This window comes from Trachinotus anak, unplaced genomic scaffold (genome assembly GCF_046630095.1).
Source record: "Trachinotus anak isolate AG129_WGS33_773 ecotype Australia unplaced genomic scaffold, CSIRO_AGI_Tana_v1 ptg000025l, whole genome shotgun sequence".
In the NCBI taxonomy this organism is placed as follows: Eukaryota; Metazoa; Chordata; class Actinopteri; order Carangiformes; family Carangidae; genus Trachinotus; species Trachinotus anak.
This window is the reverse complement of record NW_027273876.1, coordinates 10,640,105-10,655,691: the sequence shown is the minus strand read 5'-3', so window position 1 is coordinate 10,655,691 and position 15,587 is coordinate 10,640,105. Positions and strand designations below refer to the sequence as shown.

General features: G+C 41.0%; 2 protein-coding genes across 7 annotated transcripts in view; one reads left to right on the top strand and one right to left on the bottom strand.

Annotated features, from left to right (window-relative positions):
• The window catches only part of plce1 (phospholipase C, epsilon 1), an 83,760-nt gene extending 71,787 nt beyond the window's left edge, over positions 1 to 11,973 (bottom strand). Inside the window, exons 1-2 of one of the 4 annotated variants that reach the window (XM_071461814.1) lie at positions 11,649 to 11,973; positions 76 to 428 (exon numbers count right to left, since the gene is read on the bottom strand). The gene's annotated coding sequence lies outside the window, so the exon portion shown is untranslated. Of the gene's footprint in view, positions 1 to 75; positions 429 to 4,355; positions 4,518 to 11,648 lie in introns of those variants that run through there. The other 3 variants (XM_071461812.1, XM_071461815.1, XM_071461813.1) reach the window with 3 other exon arrangements.
• Positions 1 to 15,587, top strand: part of rbp4 (retinol binding protein 4, plasma) — a 249,499-nt gene that overhangs the window by 175,831 nt on the left and 58,081 nt on the right. The window contains exon 1 of one of the 3 annotated variants that reach the window (XM_071461830.1): positions 8,149 to 8,159. The exons of the other annotated variants lie outside the window; for them this stretch is intronic. The gene's annotated coding sequence lies outside the window, so the exon portion shown is untranslated. Of the gene's footprint in view, positions 1 to 8,148; positions 8,160 to 15,587 lie in introns of those variants that run through there. 3 annotated transcript variants of the gene reach the window in all.

The following is a 15,587-nucleotide window of genomic DNA, read 5'->3' as shown; positions in this document are numbered from 1 at the left end:
TAACAATACTAGAGAAGTTTCAATCATTCATCATTCGTCAGTCATCACCTATATTTTAAAGTTCATGTTACTTACTTAGATGATCAGAAGAATCCACGTCATGCTACACAACAGTCCCAAGCTTCTTTTTTTAATTTCAGTGTGTCATCATGAGCATAGGTTTGTGCCGGGGCAAAACAACTTCAGCTTCCAATGACCTCTTGAGTGACTAAGACAGCACGTCCATACAGAGTGTGCTCTGTCTGTCTCTGTGTGTTGTGGAAACAGAAGCTTGTGCAGCTGTACAAACCACCAGATAGAGAACCCACGGAGGTGACCCTGGGGGACCGAGGAATTTCCTTGATAGCACTGTCACAGTCACAGCTTACACGGCCATGTGTGTACCACTGTTCTGATGTATCTCTGACATAGTTATCCACTCGCAGGCCCTGGGAGAGACAGACAGACAGAACACAGACACAGCAGTCATTATTTTTCCTGGTTTTCATGACTAATTTCCAATTATATATTTTTTTTTACGCCAAATAAACGTTAAAATTCCATGCCATATTCAGAGGACAGACTGAGACAGCTAGAAAGTTTAAGACTGAGTAATACACATACTGTGTTCCTCTTTCATCACACTAGCTTTCTTATCTGTAACTATTCAGCTAAATCACTTCACAGTGTGTGAGCCATTGTGACTGAAACAACTGAAAAAACAAATTCTGACTTTGAGCGGGAAGGGGTAACAGAGGGAGGAACAACATTCATTTTAAACCCATCAAAAACACCAGATTTTCCACTGAATAAAACTATATAAAGTGCATTTATTACCATTTCCTGAGATGATGTATGCAGTGTAAGACATGTTATGTACTTGGTATAGTTAAATAACAGGAGGAACTTTTATAAATACTTTGGGTATGCTGTGTCTGGGAGAAATAATATGGACTCATCACCTCATCTTCATCATCCCACAGTTATCTAAAATCATCCTTTACTGACATTATCTGGAGTATAAAAAAAACTGTGTTGGATTAGTGTTACGCAACTGGTATCTTGAAATAGCAGTTTCAGAATGAGGGCAGCCTGGGGGTTTAGGGGTTAAGACGCTGACCATGAACTGAAGTGTCCTTGATTCCCATTTGACCAGGGGACCTTTGTTGGATATCATTCCCCATAACTCACCCTCTCTCCTCTTGTTTCCTGTCACGTCTCCACTGTCTTCTATCACTAAAGGCATAAAATGCCCCCAGAATACTTGGAAAACAAACCTTTGATTAAAATAAGATTACATTATGGATTCCAGAAAACAGTGTGCAACTGTGAGCCACTTCACTGTTATTAGTGGTGAATGTAACAGCATGCTATGAGTTTGCAATGCTAGTAAATACATACATTATTTATACAAACTGTGACGCCCCCGAACTTCCCACCTCCTCCAACACAAACACTTATCACCACATTTGATTACAATTATCACAAACAGCTTTTTTTTATGTCGATACTGTCCAGTGGTCTTGAAGCCCAAGATTCTTGTCGCGAATGAAAGCACGGACTGTTTAAAAGAAGACAGTTATGCAAACTCAGCAGAACGCCAGTTGGAAACGAGGAAAGGTAATGATGTCCATGAAACTGAACAGTCCATTTTCAGTAGCTGGCTTTCATCACACACAGCTCTACAATAAATAGGAAATGATGTCTCTTACCCAATATGTCAGAAAGAAAAAACAGATTTAATTTGGAATAATCTGTCTCTATCAATCTAGCACACTGGCAGGCTAAGAAATCAGAGCTGGGCAAAGATTAGTTATGCACCCTTTTAGCATGAAATACATCCGTAAAAGACACGCTCAGCCACAACATGCACGGATACTAATTGTGTGGTTCTGGTATTGCAATGGCGGCCAGCAATGAATAAATCCAAATGACTGGTGCCCAAAACCTCATAATTAGAGTGACCACAGCCCTCAACACGCTGCCAAAATACATGGGCCACAGTCGGAATGTGGGACCGACCCAGAGACGACGGACCAGCTACACATTCAGTGTGTCTGCGTGTGTGTGTGACAGAGAGAGAGAGAGAGAGAGAGAGAGAGAGAAAGACGGAGAAAGAGGCACACAAATAAGGAGGAAAGGGCTCAGCTAACTGATTCTTGGTAAAAATCAAGTCCCTATAACACGCACACATGCACGCACGCACATATAGAGTATTTTTATCAAGGTGTCTGTGTCGGATGTCTGCAGCCTTATTTCAAGGCTCTGTGCTACTTTCACACAGACAGACCTTCAGCCAAAGGGATGAAAGAGACAAGTGCTCCATTCATAAGCTCACAGTGTCATCTAACCTTCGTCTGCCTTCCTCTACTCTGCAGCTTGGCTGCAGTCTTTTGATGAGACTGATGTGATAGCTCAAATAAGAGAACCGTTGATGATGGGACACTTAGAGAAAGCACTGTTTGATTTATGTTCATATTGTGCAATGCAAGACCATTGTTCAACACATCTGCAATGACACTAATAATCAAATGAATCCACAAAAAAGACACCATTGTAATTTTACTAGTTTTGCTGATTTAAAATAATAAACTACTAAGTAATAAACATGCAAAGATCCAGAATTCCCCCAAACTAATAAATATTTTACATAATTAAATAATCAACATAATGCTGCTCATCAAAAAAGTAATTCTACATGAAAAACATACAAAACTACAGGATATGGAAGGATAAAAGTTTTTCAATTCATTTACCAAATTCTGCCCTTCCTGAAATATGACAAATACCAAAACAAAACGCAAACCTTAAAAGGAAACAAACATACAGTAAATTAGCCCAAGAAACTTAACTAACAATAGGTTCCTAGATAAACAATGGATTTCAACATATCAGTTGCACAATAAACTCTGGACTGAAACTGCAGCACCTGGGAGCAACTTGTTACTTCCTACACTGCTACACTGCTCACTCCTTAAGACCTTTGACCTAGTGACAAGCGACAAGATACATTTTTGAATGTTTCCAGCAGAGCAGAGTAAATCAAAATTGAGTCCATTTTCAGAAGCGCCTGTCAAGTTGTCATCATGTCATTTTTTTTTGAATAGTCCATTCTTCACTGTGGCAAGAGCCCACCGTGATCCATAATAGGAAGAATCTCAACGGCGTGTGTCACAGTCAACTAACAGGTTCAACCAGACATATCAAAAAGTTGGCAAAGAATACATGCAAAACTTGTAGCCACAACCTGTGACAGTGTATCTCTCATCTGTTCCTGCTGTTCCACTGCTGTCAATCCTGCTTGAACTGAAACGCTAACTTTTTTGGCATCAAATCATACATGGCCACTGTTTCCCCGCTTTTATCTTTCTTTTACATTAAAAATAAGGATGAATAATAAAATTATACTCCACCTTTCTGCAAACCTGTATGTACATGCCTATATTATTGTGCCTGAAATCACAAATTAAGTTTGGTATGTAGAATCTTTTATGGGCACAACCTCCCATTGAGCTTGGGTGTAGTTATGAAGGGTGAGAGTAACCGTAGCACCGGCAAGTCCTAGCAGTGCAGTAAAACTAAATGTGATTGTAAACATGTAGCGCGCACGCATCACTTTTCTTACTGGAGACCATCTGTATTTGTCTGTTGCTTGAGTGGATGTTGTGGCTGTACAGATGTTGGCTACTACATCAAAGCTGATGTCATTCGAGGACACAAACTGACACCACACATGTTAGGGCATGAACCTGTCGGTAGGGCGAGACGAGCGCAATATTTTGGTTACTCGAAGGCAAGAAGTTGCGTGCTGCAGCTTTAAGTCCTGAAGCCATGTGCCCAGAGGCATGATAAGACAGCTGTGCTTGCCATCGAGCTAATTTAAAAACACTGAAATTAGCAACGGGATAGCATTTCAACAATATGGTTACTTAAAATGGAAACATGTGGACTCAAAGTGTGACTTGATATAGCTGTGTGACAGCTGTTCATTTAGTGTTTATCCTCAGGACTGTATTTCATAATTATAATATACAGAAACAGCACAATTACCACATAACCTAAAAACACAAACAAGCACAGTTCAAAGTAGCTCTTGTTATCAGCTGAACTGTGACCCTGGCCAGGAAAACTAATGGCTCTTCCAGGCTAAATCTCAGCCTTGGGCCACAAACACAGACAGACACACCCACACAGGAAACCAGGTCACACCAAGTGACAAGTGCACTGACCAAGAAAACACTCAATCACTTCTACTTCACTTGTTGTATTATACACAATATTGTCCAACACAGCACTCATTCTACCAGGCTTCTCTTCCCACAAAATGCCATTACAAAAAAAAAAAAAAATTGACCTAATTTTCTGACAATACTTACATTTAATGTGGGTATATGCTTCTTAAAAGGTTTTGCAAATCTAATGCTCCAGGTTTTCAAAGTGAATCAGGATTCCTGCTCACTACTTTTTTGTCAACTGAGTGAGAGACGGAGAGGGAGCGTGAGAGGGCTGTGTCTCTCTCACTCTCTTGCTCTGTGAGAGAAACAGAGCGAGGAATGACATGAGGGATGGGACTTGTGCAGGCAGTCTGAAAGTTCAGCAGCCAATCAGAATGCGTTTTTTAAGGTTTGTACATCATTTACTGACATAAATACCTAACCCTGACAATCATCACTCTGGCAGTTACAGCACAAAACAAAGAAATGGCATGACACCCAGTTATTTGATTTCATCAAGTATTTGCAAAAGGATTCTGTCCTAAATGAGGTACTGTATGTTTTTTTGTTTGTTTTTTAGGTGATCATTGCTCAATATTAAAGCAATAGTTCAACAACATGAGAAATATTTCCTCAGCTTTCCTGCTGAGGGCTAGATAAGAAGACTGATACCACTCTCATATCTGTGAATATGAAGGTACTGCCAGCTACTGGTTAGCTTAGCTTACCATAACAACTGCAAACAGAGGGAACTAGTTAACCTGTTTCTGTCAAAAGAAAACAAACTCCAGCTAGCAGCCCCTCTAAAGCGATTTGCACAATAGGTCAACAACAAGTTGAGATTTTAGTGGGTCGGTTGCATTTGTCATGCCAATCATGAGGTTGCCGGGCAACTAGCAAAGACTACTGCACATTTGCTCTTGGTCATATTTTAGACTATCCTGGACAAGCTGGATTATGTGAAATTTAGAAATATTTATCAAAAAAATACTCAAGGAAATGATTTCTATCAAATGAAAGGTTTGAATGTGGGCTTGAATACAGATTTTAAAAAGGAAAACTGTGATCTCAAACTGTGCACCACTGAAAAACCTGATGAAACAAGCACAGACAGCTGTCTACCCATTGTGCTTTAAAAGTGAGCTGCTGGGTACTTTGTCCAACAAGATCCAACATTTCCCGCGCTGCAATAAAGTGCAACACATGTTGATGAAAGCAAAAGGGGATGATCTCAGCACCTCTGACAGTGCTGAAGAAACTGGATATAATCAGAATCAGATGGTTAACAACAGCAATGTGTACAACGGTTTTGTATTTGTGAGTGTGTGCCAGTTGTTCCCTCATTTATCAAAAAAGGTTATTTCCAAACTGCCATGCATCAAAAATGACGTACAGTATGATTTGTTTTGGAGCTTAACTCTTTTGTTACACCTTTTAATACTAATTTTGCTTTCACACGCAGGACATGTTCAAATATTTCAGTGAGGTGCAGCGTGACATTCACACACAACCGTGTACTGGAGCCAGGTCCACATGTCGGGCATCTCAAGGCCTTGAAGTGAAAATATCAATGACTGTCACATTATCAAAAAAGGATAACAAAATGTGTTTTATAATCTTGAGTAGGTCAGTGATGAAAGGCCAGTGCACTGGCTTCAGAGGTAGGGATACGACAGAACTGAGCAGTGAACTTTTATGGGCGAGGCTCAAAGAGGTCTTAACTGATCTTAGTTGAATCTACATCTGACACAGCTCCAGAGTGGGTCATAGGTTTTTACAAGTTGAGACATTCAACTGCTTATTGAAATTATGGATTTAAACACTGATAATTACAATTTGTCTAATGGGTTGTCAATCAAAGTGAGTAATCTCATGGCTGGAACAGATTTTGAACAACCCCTGTCCTAAATCAGTGTGTATGCTATCAACGGGGGGCCTTCACTCTCACAAAAAAGCCTTTCTCTAATGTTCATTCACAAGGGATTATTTCACAAGTCATCCAAACGATGACTCATGGCCTGGTATGTGATTAGGTCCACCTTCACATGCAGCTCAGGAAAGTTCACCAGTGAGCAGCGATGTGGTTATTGGGAAAAACCTTTACACCTCATATGTACAAGTACTTTTTAAGCTTACTTCAATACTGGAAAGTCAGAGAACGAAGGAAAGTAAGTGACAGAGTAAATTAAACTGAAAATGTATTAATGTAAAATGAGAGCTAGCTTCAAACTAACTTCCACTTATCCTCCCGCGCCTCCAAAACACTCTGCTAAATACTTCACACTCAGATTCAGCATTGGATCTTCAGCATTCCAGCAGCATAATGAACAGGCCAGGGAGGGAAGGAATCCCCTTTTTTGTTGTGTGGGGGTCATGGAAAAAAAAAAAAAAAAAGGCATGCTGTGTGAGTGATGGTCCAACTAGTGTCAACCAACTGCAAAGAAACAGTCTCACAAGGAAGAAGCGAAGATTTCAGACAGATTATATATTAGTCACAAATCCGTTGGTGATGCCAAAAAGGTGACTATTAGCTTTCTCAACAAAATACCGAACACAAACAGATTTGAATCCTGTGGGAAAATGTAAGAAACTCCTTTTGGTAGGCGATTTAGTCAAGAAACAAAACTAACAACTAGGGATGCAATGATCTGACACTTGGTTTTGCCATTAGTCTTAATCTAGCCAAAAAACTGGACTGGCTATTGGAAAAAATGAATTTACAATCTTATATGAACTACTGGAAGATTATAAAAAATACTACTATAACTACAGTGAGCTGCTATTAAGAGACATAGCAACATGCCCCATGAAAACAACAATAACCAGTATAGGGGAAATTTGATGCATTGCTCTTTGATAGCTATCCAAACCACAGTGCACATTGATGGCTTATTAAAAGCTCCGTACATACTACACAGGAATGTGAATTAGACTGTATAAGGTTGTGGAACTGCACTGGAAATCAGAAAAACATCTCTGAGATCCAGTCACAGAAAACGCTCCTTTAAATCTTCAGTATAATAATGCATTCTCCACACAAAGGACCCCCCCCCCCCTCTCTCTTTAACACAGGGGTGAGTGAAGAAAAGAACCATCATATGACTACAATAGAAACACATTCCTTAAACTGGTGGCAGCTGAAAAGAAACTAACAAATGTTACCATGCTGTGCAAAGACCTTGACAAAGGGAGAGATCGGTGCAGTTTCAATACTTACAATCTTTATTTGCTTAAGAATGTAAGGGGGAAGTAATGCGACTCTTAGTGATCGCAAAATATAACATATCTTTATTTTGATTTTTGTAGTATGGATACAGTAACTGAGGGGCAGCCAGGTTGTGATCTGACTGAGAGGAAATCAGACCAAACCCTGACTGAAAAAAAGTGACGTGGTTTCTTTTTCAACCCAACCCTCAACCACTGCAGCATTTAATGAGTCCAAACCCTGCTAATGCCTGATTTTTATTGAAAAATCATCACTAACAATCCCCCAGTATCGACGGAGTAATGGCCACTGTAAATTCTTCTTAATTAAACACTGTCAAGCATCAAGAGCAAACTTCAAAAATCAGAAAAACAGGTTAAAAATGCAATTACACTGTGTACGTTACATTTAGTTTCACAATAGGAACAACTACATAGGGCCTTGATAGAAGACATGAGACAAATCTTTGTATCCCAAATTCCAAGAGCTGGAATTGGCCTGCCTTTCCAGCTTTGGGCAGGGAATCACAGCTCAAGTGGGTTAAGAACTAATGGAAAACTGCTTTCCATCTGCTGGCCTGAAAATTTCACTGATGAAAACTTAGCTAAATGGAATCTGTACTTTATCCATCCAAACAGAATGGCACCCCCATTATTAGGAGAATTTAAGGCATGTATTACCAATCATTTGAAGGGAGTATTATTAAAGTGTTGAGTTAGGACCCAAAATACCAAGTTCTGGTTATGTTTACATTAGTCATGGTCACATAATGGGGCCAAACTGGCAAGGTCTCTTAGATTAATACGTTTGGGCAGCCGCATTTTGGCCCTCCCGAACCACATGTTTCTCTAATTAACTAAGACAGACAGTTGATTCATCTGAAGAGGAAATGTGAACCTAGACACACTGAAAATCTTTAACACTTTCGTCTGTCAGGAATGATCAAAGCTAAGGACTGACATGTCTTTTACTCATGAAGATTTTATCAAAGCAGCCACCAGGAGAGCTCATCAATGCTGAAACAAATGAGGGAATAGGAAGGATTTAAGTGAGTTAAAACTGTCTACCTTCCTATAACCAACTTTTATCACCACATAGATGATACTGATAGCACCAGTATCAAATGGATTATGAAAGCAGATTGAAAGGAAAAGAAAGCTAAAAGGATGAAACATCAACCTGCAAACCTTTGCAGGTTACACTTCATTTTCAACACTGAGTCGCTCTGTCAGTAACAAAGTGTGGGGCTGGTTACAGTGGGAGCCGCGCTGCAAACAGAACAGACTTTTCATGCAAGGGACCTGGGGAACATATGGCTTTGATTAGAGGGCAGGGCAGAGAGAGACGCCAGTGGAAACTGTACAGAAAGAGAGAGGGAGAGAGACTGTATGTGTATGTGAGTGTGTGTGTGTGTGTGTGTGTGTGTGTGTGTGTGTGTGTGCATCAGCGTAACAACAGGGGGAGGGCTGACTCAAGAAGGGGTGACTGTATTTTCATGGTGGATGAGTGTGTGAATGTAAGAGTGCGTGCGTGTGTGTGCGTGCGCGCGTGTGTGTGTGCATGTACTCGTTAACAAAGGCAGAATAAAAGATGACTCAACAGGGGGAGACTGCTGAACTTGGAGGACAGACTGAAATGAGTCTGTGTTTGTGTGTGTGAGAGAATAAGAGACTAATTGTGAGGCTCAGCAACGGTTGCCCATGTTAAGCCTCATATGATGGACAGCCATGTCCATATCACGCTTTCACACTTTACATATGGTGTAAAACCTTCGCTGTGACCCTGTGGCCATCAGTTAAAGGTTTTTCATTACCAAATTTTACTGCTGCTAATAAACCTGGAACTGCTCTGTGTTGTCTGGTCTGCATAATCAGCCTCTTTTTTTTTCCTTTATAAAACACATTAAATTATCGGGGGTAGACTAAACATTATGTAAGCATATGGCCATCACACAACGTATGCCTAATAAACTATTCATTCTGTGCAGCCACTTAATCAATCAGATTCCCAGATGTTGCCCAGTCATGACCAACTCAACTTAAGCTCAAGTCCAAGCCAATGGAAATCTGGTTTCAGCCCAGACAGTCTGTTGCTTGAGATCTGGCTTATTTATCTGGGTGATTACATACAATATAATAAATGCTTTGTGCGGTGTTTTCGCCCTTGCCTAGAATTTGCTCATGTTCACACATGTTGTCTGAACTGCTGTGTGCAAGACAGCATGAAAAGTATGAGAAGATATTGTTGGGAAAACATGTGAATCTCCGTGCCAGTAATAGTCCCACAGGTATTTCTATTTTTGTGAGTAGACATATTCAGTGACCACACAGCAGCTTCTTGCTCAAGATCATACATGTCTTAAAACATACTCAGTTTAACAATTCAAATGCAGCCTTTAGCTCCATTAATGTTGCTGGCAAATAATTCTCAAAAATAAATCACAAAAAATAAAACACCAAATAAGAGGAATGTATCTATGACAGTCTACTAATGTTAAGTGGCTAACAGACTTGGCAGATTTAAAGGTACCCTTTAAGTCCACCCTGTGGACTTTTGACCACTAGTAGTACTATGGAGCAATGTCACAAATGGATCCCTTTTTTGTTTATATTGCACACAAAAATTTGAATAAATAAACGTTGTAAAACCAAAAAAGGCAGTGAAGGAGAACTGAGCAAGCTTATCATGGCTGTAAATAACGCGGGATTTAAATGAGTCTGAAAAATCAGCTTTGCAAATGTTTTATAATGAAGGAAATGAGATGAAGGATATACGCCATGTTTTGTTGTGAAACTTTTAACACATAACTTCTGTTTGTGTAGAAGAAAACTCCATGGGGCACCTTTAACTTCCATGAACAGGTAATCAAAGTGCAGCAGTAGTTTAATAAGCACATCGCAAAAATAAAAAATAAAAGAAAAAAGGAAAAGAAAAAACACAATTGCTTCATGTTTAGATTAAAAGGTCAAAGGTCAGTTATGGCCACAATCAATGCTCTTCTGAAGCTAGACACCAGAAAAACTGCAACATCATCAAAAAAAAAAAAAGTCCCGAGCTGCTTCACAGCTGAACAAAAACCTACTGGCGTTTTCGGAAAAGAGGATGCACTAATACAGACAAGCAAGTTTAGGGAAAACAAGTCCAACCAGTCTCCCATCCCTTCCTGCTCTAAATTTCTATCTCAAGACACCGCCACACCTCCACTGCAGCTGCTGTCTCGATGTTGGAGCACACGTAGTGACTAGAAGTTGAATGAATATGAACAAATAAAGTGAAAGTTTTTACATGTAAATGATTGGGACTGTAAAACTACTGAATTTGTCAACCACATGATAAAGACAATATTCATTAAATAACATAGGTGTAAGTTGTATCTTGAGTGTCTTTTCTTCTTGTGGTCTTTCATTTTGATGAATATGGTTCCGCTATCCTATTAGTATCAGCCTGCCTTGCAGACTATTTTTTCATCGCTTCCCCATGTGTCTGAGCACCACAGAAAACAGGCAAAATCCATGACTGCGGTGGATTCTGGTCTGGATTTGGTTACTCTAAGGCAGTGTTTCCCCTTCATTTCCAGTTGGAACTGATTCATCTCTTCACTTGAAGGCAACCTCCACTGCAACATCACATTGAAGAAAGTTACAGGTCACTGTTCCCCAGAGATGTCTACAGGGGACTCCTCCTGTGTAAACAATGACCTGACCTGTCAAACTAAAAGACCAACACACACAGCTTTGAAGTTATTAAGAGTGCTAGCAGCTTTAGCAAAGAAAAACTCCAGTGACTAGTTTTAGCCACGGGGCTTTCGCTAAATAAAAACAAACAACTTTGACAGTGCCACAGCCTCCATGCATAACAACGCACCTCCACGCAACAGCAAAGAGAAACGATGGCAGGTACGAGTTAACTTTTTCACAATAAGAGCTCGAAAAAAAACAAAAACATAAGAAATGAGTACACCCTCATTTTTATGAGTCTATTTCTGCTTGGGATGGATGATTTGAGTTTGCTGTCCCGGTTGAGACAGACTCAAGCTCACGGTTTCATTTCATTTCCTTTCTCGTACCGGACAAACCCGAATGAATGACAAACATCACCATACAGCTGGTGTTGCTTGACTTCGGGTTTTCTCGGCAGTTCGGGAACAAACCGACCCACAGACCCCAACAAAAATGTGCCCAAACGTGGGTTGACGTGACAGTTTCGAGGATGCGGCGGCAAAAAAACAAAAAAAAACAAAAACAACTTACCGGCCAATGTTGTCATTTGCAGTTAGCATCCAGCACAGCTCCACACACCGCCTGGTTCAGCACATGTCCCGCTGGGCTCCGGGTCGCCGGCCCACTCCACGGACCTCGCCGAGAGACATTTGATGCAGTTTCGCGCTGCGGTGGGAAACTCTCTCTCCTCGCTGACACCTTCAGGTGCTCCTCGGAATAGGTCACTGGGCTCCACCACTCAGCACTTTGGTTAAACCGTGGGCTAGTTTTTTTTTTTTGATGTTGTTCATTGAGGGAGGTCAACTTTTTGCAAGTCCGGACAGACAGACATACATGTTTATTTTATTTCTTTTAATTCATTTCAGTGATTTACAAAACTGTTTTTTTTTTTTTATTTTGTTTCTGATATCATTTTTTGTTAGTACTGTAGGCTGCTATATTCTGTGCACATATTAATTCAACGTAATTGATGGACAATGCGTTATTCAATCTATACTTATAGACAATTGAAATAAGAGTGTAGCTATAGATGGAATAGTCCCAGGTAAATATAAACACATCAGTCAATACTTTGCAAAAAGGGCTAGTAACATATAGACCATTGTGCAGTAAAACCTGTTTGGTAGAATTACAGCATGTGATGTGATGGTATTATGGAAAAACAGTGCCACACTTATTTATCTTGCAGATTTATAGCTCAGTATCCATGAGGGTAGGGTTGAATGTGGGCAACCGCCTCAGGCGCATAAAGTCAGACCTACACCTACCTACCTTTTTCTGTTTGTTTGTTTGTTTTGTTTTGTTTTGTTCAAATTGATACTACTAAATATAAATGTAATGTTGATATAATATTACAATTACCTAATCTTGCTAATCTGTTTTAGAGGGACCTTGCTCACATGGTGCATATTCCCAAATGAAGTTGTTTAACTACCACAAAACCAGGGTGGTGTTATTCCAGCATAAAATGGGTGGTTGCGGTATATAATTAAGTTTCTAAGTAGGCAAAGTCTATGGGGTGCACAGTGCTGGATGGGGATCTAGAGGCGATAAGGTAGACATGCAGTGCATTGAAGGTATATCATGCCACTAGGGACAATTAAATATTGTCCCTAGTGGCAGCCTAACACCAAAATATCCGGCAGCACTTAAAGGCAGCATCTGCTTTTCTCAGTAGCCAACTGAGCTGTGGACAGGAGGACAATAGCTGCGGCTCTGGGCTACTTTATGGTACTGTGTGTGTGTGTGTGTGTGTGTGTGTGTGTGTGTGTGTGTGTCACTACATTGGAATGTCTGGCAACAATTTCTCACCGTGACCAGTCGTCAACTTATGCAGCGTCCCCTGTACATTATTTCCTCCAAACTGAAGCGATTCATGTTTTATAGTAATGAAAACTCAGAGTGCATTGTGTGCGATGCTATGTACGTTCACCTGTTATGCATTTGGTTTAACTCAGGGGCTGATCCCAGAGACAATTTTGACTACTGGTGGCCTAAGACCGATAGTGTAACAAGGCCCTGACCCATGATCTGCCAATCTTGAGCCAGATGTGCCTCACCTCAGCCGGGTTCCCATCAGGAACCTGCTCGGCCTGCAGAGTGAAAGTGTCAGTCATGTGGCTGGCAGAGGGAAGTTACGTGGGCCGCAAACGCACAGAAGAGAAAGTAGGTTACGGTGGTGCAGCGGTGTGCACCCCTGAACGCACCACCACCATCACCCCGCCCCCCTCGAAACAGCGAGCAGCACGTGTTTGAGAGAGATGCCCTTTTCCACTTCACGGCTTATAACAGCTTTTATTTCGACTTGGAAAGTGAGGGATTATTTTCCAATTCCCTCTCGCTCCACCGATGGGAAGTCTTATGCCATCCAGCAGGAATGTGCAACTCTTCCATTCCTCCAACTCTCCTCCACCCAGGAGCAAAGCAAACCTTTGGGAATCCCCAGCTCGCCGATAAAAGAGAGGGCGTGGGGGGGGGGGGGGGGGGGTTAGGCTGTGCAGCAATATCTTACATTTTTACTTGCTCTTAAAATCTGACTCAAATGTGACTTGGAGCTTCGTCACATCTCCATTGCCGTTGTGATGGTACTGACCTGTTTCTAGATTTGCTGAAATGAAACGTCTGATGCAAAAAATCCCATTCAAACATGTATCACAAGTGTGAAACGCAGCCAATGAGGGCAAGAGAGCTGCATCGGTAGGCACGTGTGCTAAACTGCACAAAGAGGAAGTAGATAAGGAGGAGAGAGACTTTGACTCTAGATTAAGACACTGGCCCGGTTGTACCTTTCTCAGGAAATCATGGGAGATGACACAGTTTTGAAGCTTGGTGGAAGAGGATCTGCTCTGTTCAGCATGTGCACACACACACAGCGACAGGCCTATTCGAAAACACACTCCATCCCTGTCTGTGGCATTGACAAGGCAAAGCAAATAAGATAATGAATCAGAATCGTGTTAGACTATTCAGCACACACACCTTTGACCTTACCTGATAGTGTAAGTACAAACTTGTATGCCTTCCTCCAAAGCAGGCCAGCAAATTGCTCATTTTCCAGTTTCATACTTGAAATCCTAACTTTTAGTTTTTATATATGGTTGATATCAGATCTAATTAATCTAATTATTAAACTTCAGGCTGCAACGTTCTGTACATACATGATTTTCTGGTCTGTGTGGATTAGTCCTTCCGTCTCTCACTGATTCACCCAGGTAACCTTAGACTGTGGATGTGAAGCTCCCACTTGAGCAGCTCACATGAGCTGATAGTGTGCCATGTGCTCAGATTAAACAATGTTGCATATGAATTTGTTATGAATGGATGGCAGTGTTAAATGACACACCGGCACACATTTGCTGCAGCTCTCCCTGTGGGTTCAAACTCTGAAGCAAATTGCACTTCAGGCTACATCCCATTCGGTGACGCTAGACCAGGTGGTTTTACGTCCATGGAAAAATCAACAGTTACTCCTGTGCAAGAAAAATATGTAACGTTATCTTGGTCATTCAGCTGATGACTGTGAAACATTAATGAAACCACACCTACTTGCACTATCACAACTAAAGCTACCTTGGCAAGGCAAGTTTATTTATCTTTCAACAACAAGGCCACTCACTGTGCTTTACACAGGACATGGAAGGCTCTGTGAAGAGAAACACAAGGCAATACATAACACTGTATACCACCGCAACTGTTGGAGGGAAAGGTGATGCAACTCCGTCCTTACTTTTGTGGATCCTGCCCTCTGCTGTCAGAAACAGTTGATTGCATGTGCAGGGAGACTTTACAATCATACAATTCTCATGACCGCTGTTTCTCATGATAATAATGATAATAATAATAACAGTATTGATGGTACTACCCATAATAATTAACAAAATAAACAATCTGAGTACAAAGGAGTATGATGTATACACGTCAGTACGAGTATACAGTGCTGTACAGGTGATTGCTCTTTAAAGAAACTGATGGTGATCACAATGCATGTTGAAAATGAAACAAAAGTATTACTACAACTGTAGGTAGCAGTCTGAGAATCTTTCTACACAAGACATCTTTAGCCCCAAGTTATTCTACCCTGCGACAAAGAGCTGCTCTGTTCTGGTTCAGCCTTTTTTTTTTTTTTTTTTTTTTTTTTACACTTGACTTAGCCCAGTGCTCAGCTGAGGAATTACCCTGTAACCGTGCCTAGACCCAGGGCAGGGGTTAGAGTAAAATGTGTAGAGGGTTAGCCCTCTGTGCGAGGTACGAGGGGCTGTTTTGCAAGATATGTGTGACATCGCGACACAAGGCAACACGCACAATGAATACACAATGCCTCACAACCGTGTGTCGTTTACAAATAAAAGGAAAATAAACAAAGGCAGAGTAGGAATCTGTGTTGTGCTCGCAGACAAATAACTTGCACGCGTACACACACACACGCACACACACGCACAAACACACAATGACTACAATCCACTCAGCCAG